Source organism: Anser cygnoides, chromosome 9 (assembly GCF_040182565.1).
Source record: "Anser cygnoides isolate HZ-2024a breed goose chromosome 9, Taihu_goose_T2T_genome, whole genome shotgun sequence".
Taxonomy (NCBI): domain Eukaryota; kingdom Metazoa; phylum Chordata; class Aves; order Anseriformes; family Anatidae; genus Anser; species Anser cygnoides.
Window position 1 is genome coordinate 20,062,498 of NC_089881.1, and position 25,605 is coordinate 20,088,102.

The following is a 25,605-nucleotide window of genomic DNA, read 5'->3' on the forward strand; positions in this document are numbered from 1 at the left end:
GGAAGAAATGAATTTAACTATTACCTGTGGTTCCACAACAGCTAAACTCATCTAAATGCTACCTGTTGGGCTAACTTTCTGCCAGTCCATTCAGTTAAAATGGTTCCATGCAGAGTAAGGCAGGCAAGGGAGATGGCAGGAGCCTGCAGCCGGATCTGGAAGAGTTGGGTTAGGCGTGGAAGCCCTGCCTCTGCCACCTCTTGCCAAGAACAGTAGGAAATTGTGCCACCAGCCCCAGGGCCCTGGGGTTTGCACAGGAACTGCAGTGCAAAGGGAAGTGAAAAATTATCAGTCGTTGCCCTGAGTCTGTATGCCAGCTTTAGGCCGAGTCATGGGAGAGCTAAATAATAATAGGCCCAAAGACTGGTTCAACAGAAGCTAAATGCCATGGCACTGTCAGATGTATATATGAAAGAGTTTCTGTGGACGGACAGACCTTGAAAGAGTGGTAGAGCTTTAAAGAGTGGAGAGAGAAGGTGGGTGTTTGTTAAACCGTGACCCCTGCTTTCAAAGGGTTATGAAACTTGGCAGTACTCAAGACATTGGACACAAGACCCATGAATAGTTGCTTGAAAATAAATAGCTCTGCAAGAGTAAGGCCTTTATTCTTCAAATACATATGTATGTGTGTACGTGTGACTTCAGGTGTAGGAATTGTTCTTTTGAGGTGTAAGAAATACTTGAGTGCGTAAAGCTAACCAAGCTTGAAAGTGTTTTCAATGGTAGAGCCTACAAATGCTCATAAAATTTACTGTTGAGGGATTTGGCTGTACAGCTTATGGAGTATGCTTTTAAAAGGAAATTATATATATGTATTTCTGGCAGTTCCTGAAATAGTCTAAACTGAGTGTTGACATGAAATTTTGGACTGTTTAGCTCCTTCTCAAATCAATGGATGCTATTATCAATGCAGAAAGGTAGATTGCAGTGTTTTTTGTCTGATAATTGGTTACAGCTGAAAAATTGTGTTCCAGACTGTTCATCCATAAATCGTATTTATTGGATCAGCATGGATAAGCTGATCCAGTGGCGTATGCACTGAAAAAGGAAGTGCTAGTAATATGATACAGAGGAAATACTGACTGTCTACTATGATAAGGTGTGTACTGTGATAAGAAAAGTTTATATAGAACAGCATTCTGATATATTTTTGGATTTTTTTAAATTATATATATATATATATTTTTTTTACAAAAAACAAGTTAAAGCCACAAGTAAGATCTCTTTCTGTTTCAGAGGGAAAACACCCCCTTGCCTTTTTTCTACCATTAGTTGAAGTTCGCTACTGAGTGATTCAACTGAAGAGGAAACCGCTCTTTAAAAATTACAAGAAATGGTGGCTCTCTTTTGAAGTAGCATTTGTTGGAGAACTTTCTCTGCTGATTCTGTAAGCGTTTACAGTTCAGAAATAAGCTTTGACTAAGAATTCTCGGCAGAATCATAAATATGTAATTATGTAAGCAGCCAGGATATGTAGCCCCTGGCAAGTGCCCAGTGCAGTGAATCACAAGAGCAAAGGGAACTGGGCCAGTATCAAACTAGAGGAACGTCCTCTGTAACAGGGTGAGGGCCATTGCCGTTCCTTTCCTATTGCCATTCCTAGTTTCTCAATCCTAAACGTACCCAAAACAGGGTGTTTCTGATGCAATAGGTTGTCTTCTGTTACCACTTTTTTTTTCCACATTCTTTGTCTTCCTCCCCCTTTGGCTCCCCTGCCTCGGGCTTTTATTTGTCTTTACTTCTTTCCACTGGTTTTGGTTCACAAGTTAATAGCAGCAGTAGTAGTGAAGCTAGCACTGGATTATATCTGACTTGATCGGCGTGCCATCTGTTTTACGGAGGGGGAGATCTTGTGTTTCTGCTGTGGATTCACTGCCATATGCCCACGGTGGAGTCGTGTAACCTGGAATGACCCTTTTTCCACTCTGTGAATGATTGTACGAAAAAATTGTAGTATTAAATGAATAAGAAATGTAGTGTTAAATGTTCTTGGTAGTGACTAGGTTTGTTGCACGTTAGAAAAGTAACTGGCTGTTAGGTGTAGGTGAGGTAGGATGTTCTAGAGAAGACCTAAGGGCAGGCCCCCTTCTGTCTGAGCACACGAGTGCTGCCTTCCAGAGAGGAGCAGTGCTGTTTCACGTCAGTATGCCGCTTGTGCAGTCGGGTCATGATCCTGGTTTCATTGTTGTCAACAGAAAGTTGATATTGATTCAACTCAACAAAAGTAAAAGCTCCCCTTAGTTTCAGTGGTGTAGATGCTGGCGATAATGAATATTGCTGCAAAACAACAGGAAGTCTGTAGGCTGGGGGAATGACATTGAATATATGTACTTCTATTTGCTCAGGAGAGACTGAGACCTGCTAGCCGCCGAAGACCAGGTGCCCTACGTCTGCATGGCCATCAGAATGGGTGGCAGACCTGGAAACGTGTACTTAGATGTGAAGCCTCTAGTACTTCCTATCAATAGAGTTTAAGATAGGAGTAAATGGAGGTCATGTGTTTTCTTCTGTGATTTAATGAACATACTCAACAAGGGATCAGAATCCTCCCAGGGCTGATATTGTGCGTGCGTGCGTAGGATCCATGTCCATGAATTTAGCGTTTACACAAACGGAGGGTATTGATGTCAAATGTGAGCCATCATTTGGGTTCCTTGTCCTCATTACAGATGTTCACGGCATCTTCCCCTTTCATTTCATTTCTTTTTTCTGTAGATGGACAGTATTTTATTATGGTCTACTTGGGTGTTAAAAATGTTTTATCATATCTTAAGGTATTTGACATCCGTTTCAAAAAAAAAAAAAAAGTTAAAACCAGTAACGTAAATGAAGTTAAGTCCCTCATGAGAATATAAGCTTCAATAACCTGGCAAATGGAATTTCATAAAATAAAAATTGCCATTTCACTGTTTTTTTAAGCTTGTTTTGTGTTAGTGCAGTCACCAGATTTTCTGAAAACAGCAATGCACATCTGGTAAAGAGAATAATACAGTTAGTCAATGTGCGTGTAAGATGGAGCATGAAGAACTGATTTTAAGTGCATGCTTATTAATGGCGACCTAGAAAAAAGTCAGTGGTAGTTAAAATGAATAGAGGGCAGATGAACTGTCAGCGGATTCTTTTTTCATGAATAAAAGAAACAAATTTAAAACTATCAGGTACATAACACACAAATTAACGGGAAAAATAGATGGTCAAAGGTTAAAGAGGGAATGAAAACACAAGTTTTATGGTCACAAGATCAAATGAGGCATTAGTTAATTTTCCTTTTTTGGTGCAGTTCACCAGGAGTTCAAGTAATTCAACTGAGTGATTGAACTGGAACAGAGAAGAGTGCCAGAAAAACTGATTACTAATAACATAAACAGAAAAATAATCAAATGAACTTAAGACTTGATGTCAGCATTTCACTTTAAAATGCTTTTGAAAAGGCTGGAATTCCTTTCTAGTTGCATGGAACCTGATTTACATAGAAAGCAAATTTATAACAGCTATTCTTGCAACAGTTGATAAATTATTCTACTAATGAGCCGTCAGCATGGATTTAACCAAGACATGGCTGAGGCCCAGAAGATATTTTCTGGAGACTGACCATCTGGGATTTCGGAAGTAACCTGAGGAGTAGGTAAGGCTGCTTGAACCCAAGGAAGCGTTATTGTTAATTATATAAATTGCAAGTGGAAACCTTGCTAGAGATGCTGAGATTTTTCTCTAAATGGAAGATAACCATACAAGTTGCTTTGAAAAATGTCACTGTAAGATTTGTAAGGTGAAGAGGGGCGTATGGTAGGAATAGGAGAGTGTTTATGCTGCTCACGTGCAAGGCAGCACTGCTAAATCCCTTTGTGTAACATTGCTGGTAGACCTTGTCCAAGAAAGATGAATGTAAAGTGAAGCAGGTGTGGAAGGGGACTACCAAAATGGTGAGGGAAGAGCAGAGTTTGTCTCACAATAGGACACTGAGAGGCAGATATGATTACTTTCTCTACATATATGAGACATGTTGCCATAATATGGCAACATATATGTTGCCAAACACTTCAGTGAGTACAAGTATTTTTATTTTTTTTATGTTAGATTGAAGGCAGCAGTAGGATGGACAAGAAGAAATGAATATATCTTGGCAAGGAGTATATTCAGCCTGGAATTTAGAAGACAGATCTCATCCATTAAGGGAGAAAGATTTTGCGATAATCTTCTAATAATATTAAGGGAGGTCAAAAAAAAAAACCCAAAAACTCATTAGCTTTGAGACGGACACTTGTTATTGCACACTGGTCTTCCTAACAAGCACTTGTTTGTGGCATAACAGTTTTTGCCTTTAAAAGATAAGGGAGCTTAATGTTTGTTACCTGCATCAGCTGCCTTTCAGCTATGTTCTGCTGAATTAGTTAAGTTTAACTTGTAAATCATGTCCTCCTGTTAGGGAGCAGTTTTTGTCCTGTGGCCCTGGGAGAAAACAACAGAATGAATGCTAATGCCGTAGCTCAGCAAATTCAGAAGCACGTAACAGGTCTTGGACTCTTTTTTTTTTTTTTCTTGGTCTGATTTGGAAGACTGCTTATGTTAATCAGTTATGTTAATGTCTTTCCATTTATACTTTGAAAAGGAGCGTTACGTACTTCAAGTCTGAAGCCATCCAAAGAGAATTCATGATATCTGTACATAGCAAACCGATAGCAAAAATACTTGTTTGGGGTTCCTTAGCTTCGGTTGTTATCCCAAGATTAATGTGGGACTTTTTGCATTATGCATGAGTGGAGAAACGTCAGCAAAGGCGAAGCTTGAGCAGAGTGGCTCTGGAAGTGCCAAGTTACAGCTGTGGGTGACATCTACTTAAAAAGATCTCAACTATGCAAGTCTCTTAAGTTAGCAACCCCAGTGCTTGCTTTTGAAGAAAAACGCATTGCAGCCTAAGCAAAGTTAATTGTTCTGCATACTTCTGTGACTTGTAACTCATCCAGTGGAAAGTCCACCGTGGTTTGTAGGCAGTGTTCTGGGTAGGGAAAGGTGCGTTGGGATCCCAGGAGGAGATGTAGGTCATAGAATAACACACTTGCTTCCATTTTTCCTTGCCCTGGCAGCGTGCTCATTCGTGTTTTGAACAGTGACACTTCCTTGGGAATCTTCCACTGCGAAACGAATGCGTGTCACATCGGTTACACACAAACACACCGAACCCTTCCTTGCCTGTCTCTGCTGGCTACGCTCCTGAAAACCACCTGGAGGTCAACTAAAGGGCCTGTTGGCGAGCAAAAGTGGGGAAAACGTGACTGCCTGGTGTTCATAGTCCTTCTTTGGATGGCTTGTGTGAGCTCGGTATCACGTAGAGCAGTTGGGAAGATAACGCCGCGGCACGTTCACACGAGCGGCTCGCCGCACGCTGTGCCCGAGGTGAGCAGTGACACTGCGCAGCTACTGCGTGCGTGCTTCTAGGGTGTTTGAAGAGCGGTTTCATGGTTCACTCTACTTTAAATGCACAGAGCTCTTACCCAGTGCCTCCGCTATCACGCATTGAAATCCTGTGACGGGAACGGTGTAATTAGGAAGCTCAGTTAAAGGATTGGGTGGGGGAGACACTTGCAGTGAAGAGCGTGTTGCTTAAGCGTGGCTGAGTCGTCAGTGGGGCAGAGAGCCCCCTGACTAGCCATGTACGCTGAGAGTTTCATAGCAAACATCTCAGGTTAAGCAAAAAGAGCAGTGCTGTAAAAAAGCAGGAACATGCCGAGAGGGGGAAGGGAGTGGTTGTGTCTGGAGTGACAGGCGGATGCTGAGAAATCCCCCAAGCCAGAGCGTCGTGCTGCTTTCCTGCACCGAGTCGCAATGGGAGAGGCGACTGGGAGATCCGGTGTGTGGACTTCCCTGTAGGAAAGGCATCTTCTTCATCACCTGCAACCAAATCTGGGCAGTCTGGGGGGGTTTGGTCACACCTAGGAAATTGTTTGGGGAATCTAAATCTATTATTTTGATATTTGACGAATGAAGAAAGAATTCTAGATAGCACGTATAAAATTTTGCCTCGCTATCCCTTTCTAGAGCTTGAGCTGCGTATTAAGGCATCCCCTAGCTCAGCCCAAAGCCCAGAGCAGAAGCGGTGGCTGTTCCTGTGATGCCTTTTTCCCTCCTCCTGCCGCCTGTTCCCTCCAAGCCCTTCCCTGCCCGCTGAGTCTAGCTCAGTGCTCACGTTTCTGCCGGGAGCGTGGGGACGAGGGGAAGGACCCGTCTGTAGGAGGCTGTTTGTTACGTGGCTGCTAAAATAACAGAAATATGCACTGTCACTGTTAGTTGTGTATTGGTCGTTTTTTTCCAAACACAGGATAGATTTGTTGCACAGCTCCTTATCTAGCTTTTCAGCACATAAGCCAAGGGTTAGCGTTTAGCCCTGTTGCAGTACGAAAGTATTTCATTTCGTGGCCCAGAGAAGATGATATTGATTTCAGATAAAGACGGCAATATTCAACAATATATTTATCCTAACTCAGAAACAACGAGCGCTTTAGGAGTGATGAGAAAAGCTGTGTTACATCTCAGCACTTTCTTCATCTTTGAAGAGTGTTGGATGCTTTTTGCATGTTTGTTAAAACACTTTTTCCTAATTGGATGTGCCAGGAGGACATAATCAGCAGCAGCAGAGATGCAGGCTATTTGGAGGACCTTGATCAGTAAGAAAGATTGGAGCAGATGGTCTAAGGAAAATATATTAAAACAAAACAACAAAAGTCCTGCGCAGGAGGTTTTTTTTGTTGTTGACATTTTGCTTTTATGTTGTTTATCAACCTTGTCTGGATAGATTACAATCTCTTCAGCGCAGGAACTAAGTCTTATATGTTTATGCAACGTTAGCACAATGGGGCCCCGATCTTGAAAAGGGGTCTTTTGGATGCTGCCGTTGTTCAAATAAATAGCGGTGATAATGTTCATAATGTCTGGTTTGAATCGGTGTGAAGGTTCCTTGAGCAAAGAGAGCTGCGTGAAATAGAAAAATGTTAGTGAAACGAGTAAAATCCCATGATATGTTGCATGTGTTGCTTTTTAATCGGCCGTGGGTTTTGGTAGACCTTTCGCATACCTCCATTTTATCCAAGCGTACATAATCACATGGCAATTCTTGTAAGGGTTTGTGTCAGTGCATACTGTGATTTATACTCGGGTAGGAAGGATGATGACTAACAGGGGTTTTTCAGGTTTTGTATAACCGTGGCCTTCCAGCCTTGTAGTGCACTTGCTGTCTGTCGTTTTGCCACGCGGATCAGCCTCGCGAAGTCTGCACGTGGGCTGCTTTGGCTTTTCCTGCCCCGCACGCCCACACGGGTTGCCACCTGCTCCCCAGCACATGCACACGGTCACCTTCCTGCAAGTGCCTTCCAGTAGCCCTGGTTTTGTTCGGATTCCTGCGTTACAAATTGATTTGAGGGCCAGAGTAAATAGGGGTGGACTTGGTAACACAGTGCTGTGCTGTGAGAAATGCTGCCGTGTCAACACAGTTAATTTGGGTCTAAAATTGGGTCCGTTTTTAATTGCGTTGCTGGGATTCTGCATTCAGACTTAAATAGTTTGCTACTCAATGTAAACAGGAACAAAAATGGATTTGCTGTTGTCTTATTCCAGTACCTCAAAATACAATGTGTGTGTGTATAAATATAATTTGCAATAGGTCTAGAAAGTCCTACAAACTTCTCCCTGCTTGCAAGTGCTCTCGGTTTTCTTCCTGACAAAATGAGCTGTATTTTCCATGTCTGCTGCTTCGTGCTTACAGGCTGCCTCTTTCTCAGCTGAACGTTGCTATTCCGAATAGGCAGACAAATTTGCTTCACCTGAGGTAGAAAATAACGTTTTGGATCTATTTTTGAATAACATTTTAGAAAGCTTAGCAGATTTAGGAGCCAGAGTTAAACCCCATGGTCGCTTGACAGAGCTATCCTATTCTTCTGACTGCCTTACGTAGTCTTGAATAATACTTTTTGCTCTTATCTTTGTCCACAGAGAGGTGGTGTACATAAATAACACAAGTGGTTGTCCTTCTGTACTGCATGGGGTCATCACATTTCTCTCTCTTCTTAATTGCAGTTCATGGGAAGGATATGATGGCAAAGGATTCATCATTTCTGTGATTACATAATGTAATATTCGGTTATCATAATTCAGTTAGTGTATTAACTGAATGAATTCAGTTAAAATCCATGGAAAGGCAGCTTCACAGGCATCCTTGAGGGGGGATGCTCCTATCAGGAGGTGCGGCTGGCTTGAACGCCCACGTCTGTGGTTTGTCTCAGCAGCTCCAGGGGACCTGTGGGGTCTGGAATAAGCATCCATAGCCCTCGTGCTCCAAAATGGATGCTCACCTTCCAGCAGCAGGAGCCAAGTGCCCATTCTTGGCTTGTTCTTCTGCTATTTCAGCTATGTTTTGAAGAAGTTTTTGTTGTGGGTTTTCTGTGTGGTGTGTGTGAACCAGCACCTCCCAGAAAACCACCACTTGTCTGCATTTTCATAGCATACCCAAAACTCTATAAATTCTGTCCCTATTTCTGTTAATTTTATGCAGAAACCCTGTCAAGTGCCTTTCACTTCGTAATGTCAGGTTTTTTTCACCACAGAGAAGTGTAACTAAAAAATAACTTTAAATGAAAATAATCTTTTCCTTCTGCCGATAGTGTTTGCATGTTTGAAGATGAGCTGTTGCAGTTCCAAACTGATTTGGAACAGGAGAAACTAAAACGATAGAAACTGGGCCTTGATTTGGTGCCAGTTCGTTATCAACCAGGCCTTGTGAGGTTGATTGCGATGTTACAGCCATAGAGGGAAATTAGCTTATCAAGTCTGGGCTCCGGTATTTATTCATAGCTATAGGAGACGCTGATCCCCACAGCCATTGCTTGAATGAAATTCACTGATAATGGAAAATTTCACTTAGCTGGTTGAGCCCATCCTAATCCCGAAATGTTCTGAATGATCTGCTTAGGGTTTAAGTATTTTTCAGCATATAAAAAAGGAAAAGCCCAGCAAGGTATGGATGGGACCACGTTCATCTTTCATTACTTATCTCCTTCAGAAGTACCCTGCAGCTTTCCTGCTTACATGTGTGACAGTTATTAGGAAAAAAAGAGTGTACAATGGGTATAAAAATATCCCATGTGATGAAAGTGGCTTTGGATCCCAGCTGGTTTTGTGTTCTGTTTCTTTTTGCAGCTGGTTTTCTTTTCTCATTTTTGACTCCTCTAGGTTTTAATAGTTGTAGTCTTAGAGTGATTTTTTAAGATAAAAGGGAAACCTAGGAAATGAAAAAACATAGTCCTGTTGCCCAGATAGCAAATGATGATTTTAATAATCCAGGATTCTCTTCGCTCCCCGTGGATTTAAAGGTGAACCAGCCACGTGCAAAGTTATTTGCAGCTATGGTTGATTTCTTTGTACCAGTAGTTTGGCATGGATAAATCCATGAGAAATTAAACAGGTGGCACAGGGCCCCTGGTTTTGGGTGAATCTTAAGGCTAAGAGGAGGATTTTTTTTCTTTTTTTACAAGACAGTAAAAGAAGGAGCTGTAGAAGGATGTTCTATAAGAGGTGTTATTAAGAAGCCTGTGCTCCTGCAAGCTGATGAAAGGCGATACGATTTTATACCAAGAGGAAAGACAAGCAGCAGTGATTACTGTTTCATTTCAAGTCTGTCTTTCAGAGATTTCTTACTATTCCAAATTAATCTGCTATAAAACTGTAAAATGTACTAGTATCCACCAAAATGGGAGCTCGGGTAATCTCTTGTTGAAGAGAGAGTCTGAAGTTTATTTAGGGAACGGTTTCTATGTAATTCTTTCTCTATTTCTGTTTCTTCTCTATGCCCAGATATATCCAAAACAATGAGTCCCGCTTCTCTTTCAGCAGAAGACTCGAGGCAATCCAGAGTGTATTGCCAGGATTTCTCTTGCCAGCTCTCCATCTACAGTGAGCCTCTCCAGCACGCTCTCTTTTTTTTCCCACTTTTTCTGTGGATAGTGTCAGGTATCTGGAGAGAGAAGGGGAGGAGGACTATGTCCAAGGCATGTCACAAAACACAAACCAGAAGAAAAGTCAGTGGAGTAGGCCGTATTCTTAAAAATGTGACTGGCCACAGTGACTTTTGACCTCATCTGAAAAGCTCAACGTAATCCAGTTTTGCCAGAGAAGTCCTGAATTACATGATTTTACAAAAGTGGCAGGGGAGTTCCCTGCTGGCTGGACTCAACTGCTCTTTTCCATGCTAGAAGAGAACTGGAGAGGCCAGAGAGAGATGTCAGGATATGGCCATATGTAAAGTACTCTTCCAGCTTGGGTAGCTGGCAGTCACCAGCTGATTTGACCTGAACAAGGGTGGTTTTGTGCAGGATATCTTAAGCAGGGGCCTGCATCTTTCTGTTATTGATTAATAACAAGTATTGTTAGAGCTGTTGCTCTTCTAGTGGTGTAACTTTAATAGTATGTTGCAGTCTTACGTTTCATAGCACGTTGCTTGCAGTACTAGCAGTCAAAACTAGTCTCTGGATGGAAAATAATAAATTTGAGATCCAAGGATTTCTTACTAGCATCACCTGGACAGTCACTCTTCCCTCCTCCGTGCTGCACAGGAACTTTAAGATACAGCCCTGTCAGTGTCCAACCTAGCTTCATACAGATGAATTACTTCATGCTACCTTTTTTTCCCCCTCCCTGAATAGACTTCTGTAAGGAAAAACGTCTGTACCAGCTCATGTGATGTAATAAAGACTGTAAAAATACAGTATAACTTCTGTACGTATAGTTGCCTATAATGAGAGTTAGGTGTAAGGGTTTAATTTGGGAAAGAGCACAATAGGAGTATTGTAATTTAGCAGTGGTTGACATGTCTCACACTCAGAGTAGGTTGTACTATAAATATAGCCTCTTGTTTTGCAATTGACATTTTGCTAGTGGGTGGCTAATTGCTAATTTGAAGGGAAATAGACCAGAGATCTAATATTAATAACTAATTAATAGTTATGTGGATATTTTAAGTCTATTTTTCTGCTTATTTATAGGCATATATTATTCATGTGCTGTGTATCCTTCTTTGCATATACATGTTTTATTCTGAAAGTTTTGCTTCAGTAACGTTCAAGCCTATGTGCTTTTGCAAACAAAATCTGGAATGCAAAGGCAAGTCGGTCATAGATCTCAAAACCACTTTCAGAGGAGGATGATTTGGAAGTATGAGAGTGGCACTTAAGGAAACATTTTTAAGAAAAGCCTTCCTCTTGAACCAAGGCCTGAGAGGAAGGCCAACAATATGTTTGCCTGCCTCGTATCATCTTAAATTGTGATTACTAAATCAGCATCAGTACCGTCTGTTTTCCTGAGTATAAAGTAAAATGTAGGGAAATTCTTAGGCCTGTGTCGGAAGTGGATAGTTCGTACACAAACTGGAGAGGAGTAAAAAGAGAGAGGCAGCTCACAAGAAGCTTGGCTGAGAGCAGAGAGCAGCAACATTGGCTCAGGTAGGTGAACGTGGCCGGTCTGCGCTTCTCCTGCCTGTTCCCCTGGCCTCCCATCATCTCTGTCCCACCTACGCTGGGCTGCAAATTAATGACCACTGCCGTGATTCTAGCCTTTTAATGAAGTCTTCATCTGTAGTAGGGTGGAAAGATTACATGAGAGGTTCGTTGTACTTTGCATGTGCCTGATATTTTCAAATCTGTTTTGTCACACACCCAAACAATTCTAAACGCGTTCCTCTAAACGTGGTGGAGCAGTTGCTGGGCTCTGCCTGCTGGCAGCAGAGTTTGTGTCGTGTTTGTATCTCGTCCCTCTTGCTAGTAACTGCTGTCAGCACTCAAGCGAGTAACTTGCAAGGAACAAAAGTTGCTTCCCCACTATCTGTGGAGTTCACGTTACTCATTTTGCTAGCTGTCCTAGGAGATTTAAGCTGTGTCCTAGAAAGCATTTGCTATTGCTGGATTAAAACCTTGCTGGCTGCTATCTGCGAAACTCACGTGTTAGAGAAAGGATCAGAGGGGCCTCTGACAGCACGCTACATCTTCTGTGTTAAGGTTTCCTAAAGCATTTGTTGCAAGTACGAGGATAAACCTATCATTAGTGCCAAACTTGTAATAAGTAGATGTACTTCTCTGCCTTTTCGATACGCTATACATTTGAGGGTAGCGTGCTGCAGCTGCTCGCTTGCTGTAGTGCATGCTTGAAGGTAGTGGTGGTGTGGGACTTGGAGCTTCTGCAGCCTTCCTGGCCTCTGCCAGCACCCTTGGGCAGGAGATGAACGGCCTGCCCCGTCCCCCGTGGCCTGCCCCGTCCCCCGTGGCCTGCCCCGTCCCCCATGGCCTGCCCCTACACACGCTGCACTGCAGCTCGCGGTGTCTGGTTGTGAAAGAAACAACTGGGGACAGAATTATGCCACTAGCTAGGACTCTCAACAGCGTGCTTCTTACTTGCATTTTCTTCCAGATATACAAAAATCTCAATTGTTTTTTTCTGGCTCTAAAGCCGTGTGTGACACAGCTCTGGGCAGGGACCCAAGCAGAAGCAACTTGTGGCGTTACTGACATGGGGTGTGTAGTGGGGAGGAAGGGTGTCCGAAGCGCTGCTTTCGGGTCCCACCACTTCGAGAAGTGCTGAAGGTTCAGTTATTCTCCATGTGCAAAATGGTGGTGGTGCTTGTCCGATTCACAGCAGTCTTCTGAGGAGTGGCTGGCACTGCCAAAGGCCCTCATGGCGCTGGTGACGGGAGCTGTGTGTAAAGGCAGATAACAAGGCACAAATTTAAATGCTGCAGGAGACTGGTCAAGGATTTATTTTGCACTTTATTGACCCTGTACGCTTTTGTGACTCTTGTATTAGAGTGCTTTTTTTTTCAGTTCCATGTGATTCCAGGAATACTGTATTTATGTCTCTGCTTACTGTGTACGGTCCTGTGATTAGCATAGACCTTGATTTCAGTCAGTCATGAGGTACGCATTTAAAATCTGTCTATAAATCTTGGCAGATCAAGATTCTGAAGTAATATTTTAATATCTGTAGCAGGTTAAAAATTCACAAAATTTCTCTTGTGTTTCAAGTGACGACTTGAATATTTTCCAGTCTGCTAAGAAGCATATCTGAGTCTGGGAAACTCTGCTTGTCCTTGTAATATTTGCTTGCTAATCTCTTCTATCAAAAATAGTAAAGCATATTTGTCAAAGTACTAATATAGCAGGCCACAACACTTGAAGGATCTTGAAAATTATCTGTATGCCAGTTCTGGTAATGAAATGAAAGCATTTGTCAAATACCGTGCTCTAGGAATATCGATCAATGATTTCTGTACAAAGTTCTCTTGCTTTGAAGTGCCACTGAACTAGTGGCAGCAGCAGTGTCTAGGATCTTCACGTGCCCTGTGAAAGATTGCAAAGACATTAAATAGTCTGATTTCTTGGAAGTAAGTTCTTGAATAACTGTTACAACTAAGTTTCGAGGTAGGAGACTTTTTAATGTCTGGGTTTCCTCTTTGTTTTGCATGTATGTATTGAAATACGTTCTTCCATATGAATGAATTTTTTACCTGTTCCCTTGATTTTTATTTTTTTTTTTAATTTCTAGTGTTCCGTAAATACTTAAATACATGTGTCTTCAGCTTCTACAGGTCTCAGTATGGTATTTTCCTGGAGAAACATTTAACTTTTTGAATAGCACCAAAGATTAGTGTCTGTTTGCAAACATTTTTTTCGTCTCAAATTACTGAAGGCCCTTTGAGTGTGAAAATGAAGTAATAGGGCTTTCCACAAACATAAGTATTTTTCCATGTAATTGGAAGATGTTTTGAAATACTGTCTTTAGGCCTTTACAGCCAAGAAACCAATTACAGGCATGGTTAAAAAGTGATAGCGTGTATTAGTCAGATTATAACAAGATTCCAATAATGTAAAATTGCTGTGTGACAAATTAGTTTGTATAGATTTTGACAGTTGTTGCCTTTAATAAACTAACTTGTTAAGCAATATGCAGCTGCAGTGTTTCCAAAATTGGAGAAAAATAGGCTATATTTCCATGTCAAAATCTTTTCCATAAAGTGGGGCCATGAGAATGGGTAAGCCTGTTCTAAATTGTTGGGTTACTTTGTGAACTGGTCTGTCGCAAGATGATTTTGTCTCAGTAAGCAGATGACCTGAAGATTATAAAGAGCTACTTTTAAAACTTTGGCACCTTCTTCTCTCAATAAGTATTCTGTTACTTCTGACAAATGTAATCTTTGGGCTTGGCATTTAGTAAACCAAGGTTTTCTCTTTTTTTCCATGTGATTTATGAATAAACGGTGATTAGATTAATGTTGCCTGTTCATTTTCACCACAGACCTGAGCCAAGAACTTAATTTGTGTCTCCTGAGACAGTGGAATAACTATGTTGTAACTCTATATAACTATTGAATTGCAACTCTGAAATCCAAGAGTTGCTTTTCCTCCAGTAAAGTGTTACTGGAATGCTATAAAATAATGCAAAATCTGCAAAAGTTCTAGAAAACCTACTATTCAGTCCATAGCTTTCGTGTGCTTTCATATCCTGAGCTATGTTCCAGTTGCAGGTTTGAAAACCCCTGTGGCTGGCAAATGACGTTTGTATCTGCCTACCTTAGTAAGTCTCTATTTTTGGTGATGTGGATATTAATTAGATAACTCGCTTTCAGTCTAATTTAGAACTAAGTCACACTATTTTTATACGCGTATAAGCAAATTAAACCCCAGTTTGAGGTCTGTGCTCCATCCCTGAAGTGCCACTTTATTCCCTTCCGCGCTTGATGGACTGCTGGCGTAACGTATAGACGGAGTATGAATATATTCCCCATGATTCCTAGGAAAGGAAGTAAAATTTCTGGCATTGGCTCTTCCTTTTTGGAAGGAAGCAAGGCTCTTCCAAGGCGTGGTAGCTGCTCAGCAGTTTGGCTCTAACCTTCTCACCGTCCAAGAACATTAAAGGCAGATCTCATTTACATTTGTCCTTGTCTGCTGTCACAGGTGGTGCTTGTACTTTTTTCCAGGGAGAATGTGGTGGCACTGACTTAATAAGGGTGATTGAAAAGATGGAAGGTGCTACTTTGCAGCTTTTTGTTTTAAAAATCATTATTATTTTTAGTTTTTATCTTTATTTGTGGTGTGGGTGAACCTCTTGTGAATTCAGAGGCAGGCACAAAGTATTCACTGGCCTTTTGCTTTGGGAATGGTGATGCGGGTTGCTGCTGTAAGCTAAGTTGCTAGAGATTGTGCAAAATGGCAAGAAAAAAATTTTTTTTTGAAGGCTGCATTTTCAGTAAAAAGAGATGTAAGCTCACAAGATCATTTTTTATGAGTATGTGAAGCAGCTCCAGTAGCATTTGCAAGACCATCCATGAAACAATGCAAGTGGAAGCAACCTTTAAAAATAAATAAATAAATACTTTTGACCTTTTGCCCAGTTCAGTTAAAAAGGGAAAAAAAAAATCCCCATGTTTGATTTTTCACTAAGAATGTATATATAAAACTTGATGGCTTTAACCCAAATAGTTTGAATTATGATCAGGCCAAAGAATTGGAATAACTTAAAAAGAAAGAATGAGAACTTCAACATCTTGTTTCCAAAATAGTCAGGCCAAGTAACTATATGCAATCCCATGAAAACTATAAGCAATACACATCAGTTTCTTGGGGGTGCTACAGAATACCAAAGGAAAAGAAGAAAGGGGGGAGAAAAGGATAGGAAGAGAGCCCATCTTCCGTGCATAGAGAGTGCTGGGTAATAGGAAATGACAGCCACTCTAAGTTCTTTATTTCTTGGGTTGCTTTTATTTATGTTTGAAAGACGTCTCGTATGAAGATTGCATGATGCAATACAGCTCAAAAACCTGTCTGTTATATATATGCACCCATCAAAGCACATAGAGATGTGTGTACTGCTCCTCGCTGTACCTTCAGCAGCTACTCAAGTATAAGATGCTCTGAGCGCCATCAGTGGACTCTGAAAATATCACGTACAATGGTATATGGCTTTTTAAACGGGTGAATTACGGAAATGACAGCGGATAAGGAAGGGGAGATGTGTTGACTTGGGATGTTGCCTTGAGGTAGTTAGGGCAGAACATTAATGTTTTACAGATAAAGATCTTAGACTTCATTGTTTCATTTTCAGAACCTGGAATAACTGTTTTGCTAACAAATAATGTTTAATAGTACTGTTATACTTAAAAATATAATACTGTTGAAGCTTTGCTTGTCTGTAGCATTTTAATCCATGTCTAGTTTATCTTCTTTAGGGCAAATGTTGGCTGTTTGGACTACAAGGTGGATAAAATTTTCCTGGGGGGGTTTTACTTAAGTATGATTACTGACCCATAGACTTAGACTTAAAATAATCTCAATTCCCTGCCTGCATTTTTCCAGTACCTGAGCATCTTGCCGAATTGATGGCTCTGGCATGAGCCTGAAATTTGGTGTGTACGTGCCGGAGGATTCTTGCAGCCGGGTCTCGCTGGGCGCAGGTGCGGTTGGACCTACCCGACCACGCCGTAAGCTCTGCTAGCCGTGGAAGCAGCCCATGCTGGTGGGGCCGTAATCTCCGGAGAGGTGGGCAGGGGGCACGGCTCGTGCCGTGGCTCCCCAGCACGTCCCACTGCTGCTGCCGGCCCCGTCCGCTCCATCCCCTGTGCTGCAACACGCGTGCAAGGGGTTGGGTGGATCACGCGGCAACCCAGGCTGCGTTAAAACCTTTTCTGTGTTTTTTATTTCAACTTGGATAACATTTCAAGTGACTGCCCTGGTCACTGAAGGCTCACCAAGCCCCGCATTGGCCCCGGCACGCTTCTACCGTTCAGCAGCGTTAGGGCTGTTAATGGCTTTGGAGTCTTGCTTGCTGTGATGGGTGTTCCTTCTTTCTCCTGAAATTGCTAAGTCTGCTGTTGTCAAGAAAATGTCATTTTTATCACGCTTACTTTGTGATTAAAAATGCTATTCAGTAACTTGTGATCTTAAAATTCTGCTATAAATGATGTATTGTCAGTTTAACTTCTGATACTTTGATTGTGCTGTTTGGAAGCTGGGGAATTACAGCAAAATATTTAATATTTAGCAGTGAGTGCAATCATGCTAAAAAATTGAACAGATTTACTTTTGTTTTGTGGAGCAATTCTAAGATGCTGACGTGAATTTTTCAACCCAAGAGTTCGGTTTTCTCAAAGCCACCTCGCTTATTATTTTTTTTTCCTCCTCCTTCCCCCTCCCCAGGTATGGCAAAAAGGAGTCTGTAGTGCTGTTTGGAGGGACAAAATGAAGAAAGAAGTCGCGTCTTTATAGACGAACCAGCCTTTATTTAGTGAATGCATTACTTGAATTTCAGTTTCTCTGCTGGTGACATTTGTTGGTTGGATGGTCTTTGAAATAGAGGGATTAGAGGGAATAAGTGCTAGTGAGCAGATCAAATGTCTCGGCGATGACATTTTGTTTTTGTGCAGATGGAGGGAAAATCAGACCAAGAGTTATGCTGTGCTCGTAGGACAGACTAAAAAATAAGGCCTCATTCATGCGTTGAGCTCTCTGAAAATCCAAAATGCATGCATTGCTCTAAGTTCAAGAGTTAGGTTTTTATTCAATGTCAGTTTATATGATACATTTTTTCTGTACACAAGCATTTCATTGCCTTAGCAGCATTCTTTGTTACAGCCATGCTTATCACACAGAAAGAAAACAACATCAAATACTATTAACGGGCACTCCAGTGGGGAAGAAAGCAGTAAACAATACTACTTAAAAGTGGATAATTTCTCTCTCCCCGATGGGACACATTCAATTTATAAAATGTGCATCAATACTTTTTATGAGCACATAATTTACCATTTTTTCTTCTTTTTTTTTTCCTTAAGTGTGCATGATCAAAACAAATAAAACACACAGGTAGTTGTTTGTTTGTTTGTTTTAAATGGATTTTTAACAAACGAATTTCATTTTTTATTATTAAAAGAAAAATTACATTGACTGAAGAACTCCAAATCTAATAGCAGTAAGGATTTCAGTTATAATTCATGGAAGAGGAGAATCTGTAACTGAAGTTGCTGCCCAAAAGCTTGGGAGGGTTGCAAACAAACATCATTTTAAGAGAGAAACTTGGTCTAGTTTGGGTAGCTATATTCTTTTAATTTAGAGAAATGCAAGACACTTTTTTCCCCTGTATTTTTTTCAGTTAGCAAAACTAAAAAGGTGGTGGGGAAAAAAAAACAAGGCCCGATGAAATGGGTAACGATGTGCCAGTTCCTGAAAGCCTGGAGGTGGTTCTGGAGCATGGGTGCGTGGCTCCAGGCTGAGCCAGGAGCACGCCCTAGTGGCAGGCTGACCCAGCCTGGCGCTGTGATACACGGTCATGCAGCCTGCTGGATGCTAACTACTTCAACTAAAATAGCGGATTTTTAACAGGTTTTTGTGTATTTGTTCATTTTTTAATTTACCACATCTGTTGCTGACCGCTGCCAAAACAAACACTGTATATTTACGTTGTGCATCATCATGTTTGTTAGTAGTAGTCTGATAAAATACCTGCTCTGATTAATTTTGAAACGTGGAAGTAATATCTATCAACTTTTTGTATAGTTTTTAAATGTACAGATATTTTAAGCTGCAGAGAGAAAGACCGTGATCACGAATTCTTACCCTGTGAGCATTTTCATAACAGATACCGTCATTAAGGTTGACTTTTAGCGTCACGTAAAATGCTGGGTTCTCAAAATCATCCATGTTTTCAAATTGTTTTCTGTTCTTGTCCTCTCCCTCAGGCTGCTGTTCTTTTTTGTTCGTTTGTTTGTTTTTGGGCACGTTTTTAGCTGTTCCATTCCTCCCCAACTTTTAGGTTTTCAGGGTTTTTTGTTTGGTTGGTTTGGCTTGTTTGTTTTTTGCTTCTTCCTCCAGATTCCCTGAAATATTTCTAGCAAGGAATCTTGCAGGAAAGAGAAATAAAAGACAACTCATGCAACTGCAAACCAATCCACAGCATTACTGTGGAAAGAACATTTGAAGACTAAATATAGTAAGGGAAATTCCACCCAGTGATGTGCTTCATTTCACCGCATCACTTGGTAGGAATCCAATGAAAGGTGAAGTTTTTATCCTACGTGTTACAAATCCTATGCACGTCACTAACTTAATCTTAAAAAAATAAAAGCAGAAAGGGTAGTGACCCTGTTCTTTCTCTGCGATGTGTAAGGCTTTGCAGGACACGTAATAAATTTTACTGTATTTATTAATTTGAAACCTGCTAAAATTGCTTCCAGGATAAGTACATTTTGGGGGATTCTCTGGCACTGTGTGATGCCGAGGTAGGCAGCGGCTGGGGTCTGTCTGAGGGCTGCTGGCGCTGCTCAGTCATTCTCCGAGCCCTGCTCGGTTGGACCCTGCCTTGAAGTCGTGCTGTGCGCCCTCTCAGCCCTCTCCATCCCGTGGCAAATTAGTTAACTGTAAACAGATTTCCTGTTGTTGTTGTAGGGGAGGCTAATGGAGCAGCGAGTTTGTGGTGCTGTGTACGTTGTTTTTATGTACGCTCTGCGGGGAATTGTCGAGAGGGAAGGAATTCCTCTTAAACTGGCTTCTGTTCGGTGGGGTCACGCTGCTTCCTTTAGGGCCTCCTTGTTTCTCCTATTTGGCATCATTTGGGGGGTAATATTAATTAGTTACTCGAAACAGTATTTACAATGAATGAGTGATAAATGCTTAATGCAAATGCCAAATGCAGAAAGTTCAAAGCGTGTAAATATTGAAACTTGGTGCTGCCTCCTGATAGTGGAACCAGCGGGGTCGGCATCCCCTTTTGATGATCTTCTGGACTATAGTTCATCTTGGAGTTAAAATTTTGTAACTTTGCTTCTGATTTTTAATTTTTTTAATTCAATTTTAGCAATAGAGTCGATACGTATAATTAACTTTGCAGAAAGTGATCAAAGCAGTGTGTAATAGCCTAGCAGAGAATTAAACCTACATATATATATATATGTATATATATAGGTTGGGACCTTTTCGCTTCTCTTGGCCTGTGTCTGTAAGTGTTGCTACCAAGAGGGACCAGGACACTTTTCAAATCCAGGCTGATGGATTGGGGTGTTTCCGTAAGAAACGGCAGGGTCAGTAATGAGTAAACTGACTTTTCTTGTTCGGAAGCGGGTGATCTCAGTCAGCATTTACTTCTCATCCCTCTAGGTCCTAGCATTTGTTTCTCAGTCTGAAAAGGAGAACCAGTAACGTGTGAAAACAAATGCTGAAGTCTCTGTGTACCTTGAGGAGCGGTGACGTTCCCATTCTCACATCTGCAGCTCCTGTTACTTCCAAGGCTGTCCTTCCAGCTGGGGGGGGCGCAGAAAGAAGAGCAGATCCTGGATTACTTGAATCTCTGGGGAATTTAAATACGGAAAAGGAACATTAGCATATTCTGCAGTTTCTTGGTCAAAACAAGCAAAAAAAAAAATCTGATGTTATTAAACTTGGTAACAGACTAAATAATGGAGGGTTTCTTAGTGATTGTTTTGAAAGTGATGTGAAGTTTTAATGATACGTGCTGTTTAAGGCATGAGTTGCCTTTCTTGGTTTTAGTCCTTGTTTTAATGTTTGAAGGAGGTCTCTGGGAAGTTTTGCTGTTATCTGTGATGTATTTTGTGAGCTTTTGTGGCTGGAGTTTAGTACTTAAAAAATAGTTTGCTGTTTTCCCTATCTTCTTCCATCTTGGGGCAAGGTTTTCTGTTTTGCTAAGAACTGATTCAAACAGCAGGTTTGGGATACGTGGCGGCTGCTGCTGCTGTGCCCAGACAGTGTTACTACACCCTTACCTTCAAGCCTCCCTCGAAATCCCGTAATTTCTGTAAGATTACAGATGAAATCATTATAAAGCAATGAATATCCGTGGTAGGAACCGCTGTGTTACGTGAATGCACGATCAGTAATTGTTCTGATCACAGGTGTATGAGGTACTTAACTCCTAGGGAGCGTTTAAGCTTTGAAGTCGCTTGTGGAAATCGACTCCATGAGGGTTTTGTAAGGATTCTCTCATATTTCATGCTCTTTTTAATTTGTTTATTTTAAACTCAGATCCAGGATAGTCAATTCTGAAAAACACTGGATGGTTTGATTGTGGCCTTGTGATTCCTGTTTTTCATCTTGCTGTTGAAACGTTTTAGTTGTGTACTTCAGCTAGCACTGGAAAAGCTACCACATCGATACTTAGCAGTTTGTAAACTTTAATCTGGATTCTCATAAAGCTCCCAATTGTCAATATGAGCAGCCAAAAAGAACAGAAATTCCATTACAGCTAATGCTCTGTTCTGTGCTAGGGTTTTGTTTTCAGCTAAGGGTGAGAAGAGAGTGGAGTTGAAACTGTGCCTATAATTTTTTTTAACACATTCCATGTAAGTAATCCGAAGATGGTCTTTAATTTTTGTTCGTTTATTTTGTTATGTAAACATATGTTGTAATCCCTAGGAAACTGAATGTTGTTTTAATGCTTTCAGTAGAAAGACTGGTAGAAAAATAGCTTTTATCCTTTTTTCATCCATTAAAATAAATATTGATAGAAACTATCATAATATGGTTTGTGTTACAGGTGGTGTAATACCAAGGGCTGTACTGCTGCCACATCACAATATTGTGGGGTTTCAGAGAGTAGTTCTGGTAAGGACACTCAATGATTTATCTATTTATTTGTCATAAAAGTGGACTGATAATTTGGTACAATTTAGTATTAGTAATTACCGTTACATGCATTTACAGTATTTTTTAGGTATCAGTTTTTGCAGTCCACTGAATCTCTACATTAAGCCTTCTTTTACTCAACAGTATTTTAACAGCTCCTCTTGGAGCTGTTATTGTCTAATGTGTAAATCCATATTCATTTTATTGAGAGTTGTTACAATATAACGCATCAATTCACAGCATGGAAATATTAATAAATAGACCTTTTGACAAAACATCTTGTAAAAGCTATGTCTACTTGATACGTGGATCATTAGTGTGTATCAACAACAACAACAACAAAGGCAAAAGTTACTGGGGTTTCATTGTCGTATGGGTTTGGTGGTGTGTTTTATTTTTTCTTCTTCCAAGTACTAACGTCTTGGCTTCCTAACGGAAAATATGAGTATGTAGTTCAGAGGGCAAATACCCAGACCGTGTGCTGTTATCAGACTCTTTTTAAGTTTAATGTATAGTAATGATTTTGCAATTGTTTGCTTAAAATGTATGTAACTGTAATCCCTCTATCACTCCTCTAGACTTTGCATACTTTTCTTAAACGTACTTTCTTATCTTCAGTCTTCTCTGTCCTACATGGCTAGAGTTGCAAGGCAGACGAGATTACCTTACTTCTACTAAAGGGAAAATTCATTCTGAACCCGTCTAGCAACAGCAGTGCTTACGCATTGTGCAAGAGCACAATCGAGTATTTGTTCTTTCAGCAGCAGCTAGCTGATACTGCGTTTGTATCTGTAGAATTGTTAATATATGCTGTAATTTAACAAATGGCTTGTGGGTGTAGCAGATGTCTTTTCTTTCTTTTTTCTTTTTTAAATCACTGTCCCTGAAAGTTTTTTAGCAAGCCCTCCTTGTGTACTATCTTAGGTCTATAGAGGGCACTCAAAGACAGAGGGAGTTGGTTTTAAAAAGCCTTATCTGGCAAGTAGGCCCCCACAACCTAGAAAAGGAAATTGCTGACTGTTCTTTATGGCCTTGCTCTTGCAAGGTACTATTGTACTGGCTGTGCTCCAACAAATCACTTAAGCAATTGAAGTCAACGGGACTGTAACAAGTTTGAAATATTCTTCTGGATTAATCCATAGCTCCTTATACTTTCACAAGTTCCTTTCCATCTTCTAAAAACAAGATGGGGTACACACAAATTTCCTAATGGGATTCCCTAGTCAACCTAAGAAACTAGTAGTAGGTCCAGCTGTGTTGGTTGCCATTAGAAGATGCAAGTGAATGGGTGTAAAGACTGAAATTATTTTCCCTGTTGTCATTGCGTTAGGGTGGTACAGCTAAAATATTTGGGCATGGTAGTATTCACAGTGTGTGTTTTCCAGCCTTATAGGTAGATAATACCTTGAGCATGCCTAAATAACGCATGTAGACTTGAATTTGTTTCTAAATCTTGGAGTGGAAGAAAAATAGGCTTTCAGATTTATTCTAGAGAAATGGCATCATGAAGGTTTGAGTAGCGTTACTCAATATTAAAAGGCAATTCTGTAAAGTAAAAACATCTCAGCTTTATAAATATTGTAAGAAAAGATGATGGGAGCTCTTTGGAGTCTGAAAAATACAGAGAATTTTTCAAAATGTTGCGAGCAATTTGTGCAGTCCTTATTAAAGTATAATGTAATCTGACAAAGTCACGGACTTCTTCACCTCTATCATCTCTTTATTTTCAAATAACACTCCTATTACTGGAAATGGGTGAGCAGAATTTTTCACGTATAGAACCTGTGATTCCTGTGCTGGAGGTGAGGTAAAGATAATCTAGCAGAGCGGGTTTCTTTTTTTCAAAAGCGGTCCTACCAAGTTTCTTTAAATCTGAACTAGCAGTAGTTAATGTGGTAGCTTAATTCTGCAAAAGATAGCATAGAGGTCACTTGTGGGACAACTTGAAGACAATTTCACTGCAGCTGCTTATGTAATAGTAGCCTCCAGTTATAAGCCATGATACATTTCCATCTCTGCTGATGTTTAACTCTTCCGAGAGGAACTGTTTTCTCTAAACAAAACATGAAACCATGATCATGTTTCTAACTACACCAGCAGAGGAGACTGTTTAATTCAAAATACCGCCTTTTAATGGAGGGGGGAGTACTTATCATGTAGATGATGTGTCTTCAGGTTTTAAATAGTTTGTTTCAAGGGGAATTAATTAAAAAATTTGTGAGTACAGATGTTTGATGTTGCCCTAAGCAGTGAGAAAGAAGAGGAAATGTCTTGGTTTTGAACCTCTTGTCTGAACTGGATCCATTGAGACTTTTTCAACCCATTTTACAATAGTTTCTTTAGTAGACTCTCTTGGATCTATTGTACAAAACAATCAGTTTAAAATTTTAAAGTTTTTTGGTGTATGTGTATAGACATTCATGTAAGCATTTGTATACAGCTTTGAAGGGTGCTTCCGTCACAAAAACGTTCTGTACAACAGGTTGCTTTGGTACATTTTTTATATATATATATATGCTAGGTGCTATACGGAAGTGTAAATAGTTTTCTTTTAAAACACCTTTTAATATTGTGTTGAAATACATTTTGTATCCCTCTACAAGTGTATTCAGATTCCTTTTATTAGTCAAAGACCCTCTGTACTGTGCCAACTGAGCAAGAAGGACATTTGGTTCATCTCTTCAATCCTCAGAGAAAACCTGTGCAATTTGCTTCTATAGATACAGGTGACTTTACACTGTGTAGGAACCATCTGGGGCTGTTCATCTGGGCAGGCATGTTCATAGCGTCTCTGGGAATGTTTCCTTTACAATAGTGTAAATATATCTCTAGACTTAACCAAGGAAGAATCAGATCTTGGCACTCATTCAACATTGCCCGTAGTCTAGGATAATTTGTTAGGTAAAATATTTCATTTTCAGAAAACGAAGAAGGAAGCTTGTTTTTATTTTTCAGTGTTCAGTAAAAGAAAAGACCGCTCTTGATGATTGAGACACTGGAACAGCTCCCAGTAAAGAAAGGATATACTGCAGAGTATGGAAGATCTTGTCAAGGATGATGACTGTACTGTATGTATTTTCTGTGTTTTATAGGCCCATCACCTCAGCATATACACTATTCTTAATATTTTGCCCAAAGACCCTTGATACAGCTTCATTTAGGAGGGAGGATGGAACAAAAACAAACAGATGCTGAAGGTAGGAAGGGAGATTGAATCACTGGCTAGACGACCTCTGGAAGCATAAGCAAGTTTTTTGTTAAATGCATATACTTAAATGGAAAAATCAGTGCTATTTCATAAGGAAATAGAGGTACAGCTAACATAGATTGAGATACTCTCTGCCAAAATACATAGTAGTAAGACCTAGATAGTGTTTTTTGCTCATGACAACTGGAACAGTCAAGCTTTGAGATACGGTACAGAGTGGGATGTGGAGATGCCTGAGACTGAATGTGTGTATGCACTATTGTGTGCAAAGAACCTGAAAAGTAAGTAAATTGTGGAGGGACACTTGCAGGCTTAGGAAACGTTCTGGCCCTTGTTGGACGGTTACTGGGGCGAGGTGTTTCTGTCATAGTTACCTGTGTCCTGGCAAGGGCCCCGTGTGTGCAGCTCTCCTTGTGGGGTGCAGTGGCTTGTCCCACAGTGGAAGCTGGGCCATCTGCTCCGCAAGTCATTTCCTTAACTCATTCTAGAGCGTGTGGTGGAGATGACAGCTGCAAGAAAGAGATGATAAGAGAACGGTAGCCCAGGAATGCCCAATCTTTCATGTCAGTCTTTTACCATATGTTGCTTGTGCTGTCACAAGGGTTTTAGTTCTGCCGTGTTCCATCTGAGCAGTTACAAAGCTGCTGAGCAATCCTTAACTCCACCTGCTCAAACACTGCTGCCTTGGATCCTAAGAAGGCATCACCTCCAAAAGCAGTTCTCTGTCCCCACGACCCACGC

The 25,605-nt window shown here is 40.7% G+C and overlaps 1 protein-coding gene and 1 long non-coding RNA gene across 6 annotated transcripts in view; one reads left to right on the top strand and one right to left on the bottom strand.

The window, feature by feature from the left end:
• Positions 1–25,605, top strand: part of TBL1XR1 (TBL1X/Y related 1) — a 111,211-nt gene that overhangs the window by 50,846 nt on the left and 34,760 nt on the right. For 2 of the 4 annotated variants that reach the window (XM_067002769.1, XM_013174769.3), the window contains exon 3: positions 21,568–21,635. The exons of the other annotated variants lie outside the window; for them this stretch is intronic. The gene's annotated coding sequence lies outside the window, so the exon portion shown is untranslated. The remainder of the gene's footprint in view (positions 1–21,567; positions 21,636–25,605) is intronic. 4 annotated transcript variants of the gene reach the window in all.
• LOC125182254 (uncharacterized) lies at positions 19,502–25,398 on the bottom strand. 2 transcript variants are annotated; one of them, XR_007161616.2, is made up of 3 exons: positions 25,239–25,398; positions 20,250–20,364; positions 19,502–19,616 (listed from the first exon to the last, which is right to left on the bottom strand). It is a non-coding gene; the product is annotated as an uncharacterized lncRNA (long non-coding RNA). The 2 variants fall into 2 exon arrangements; XR_007161615.2 differs by lacking the exon at positions 19,502–19,616 and adding an exon at positions 20,022–20,196 and having other exon boundaries at positions 20,280–20,364.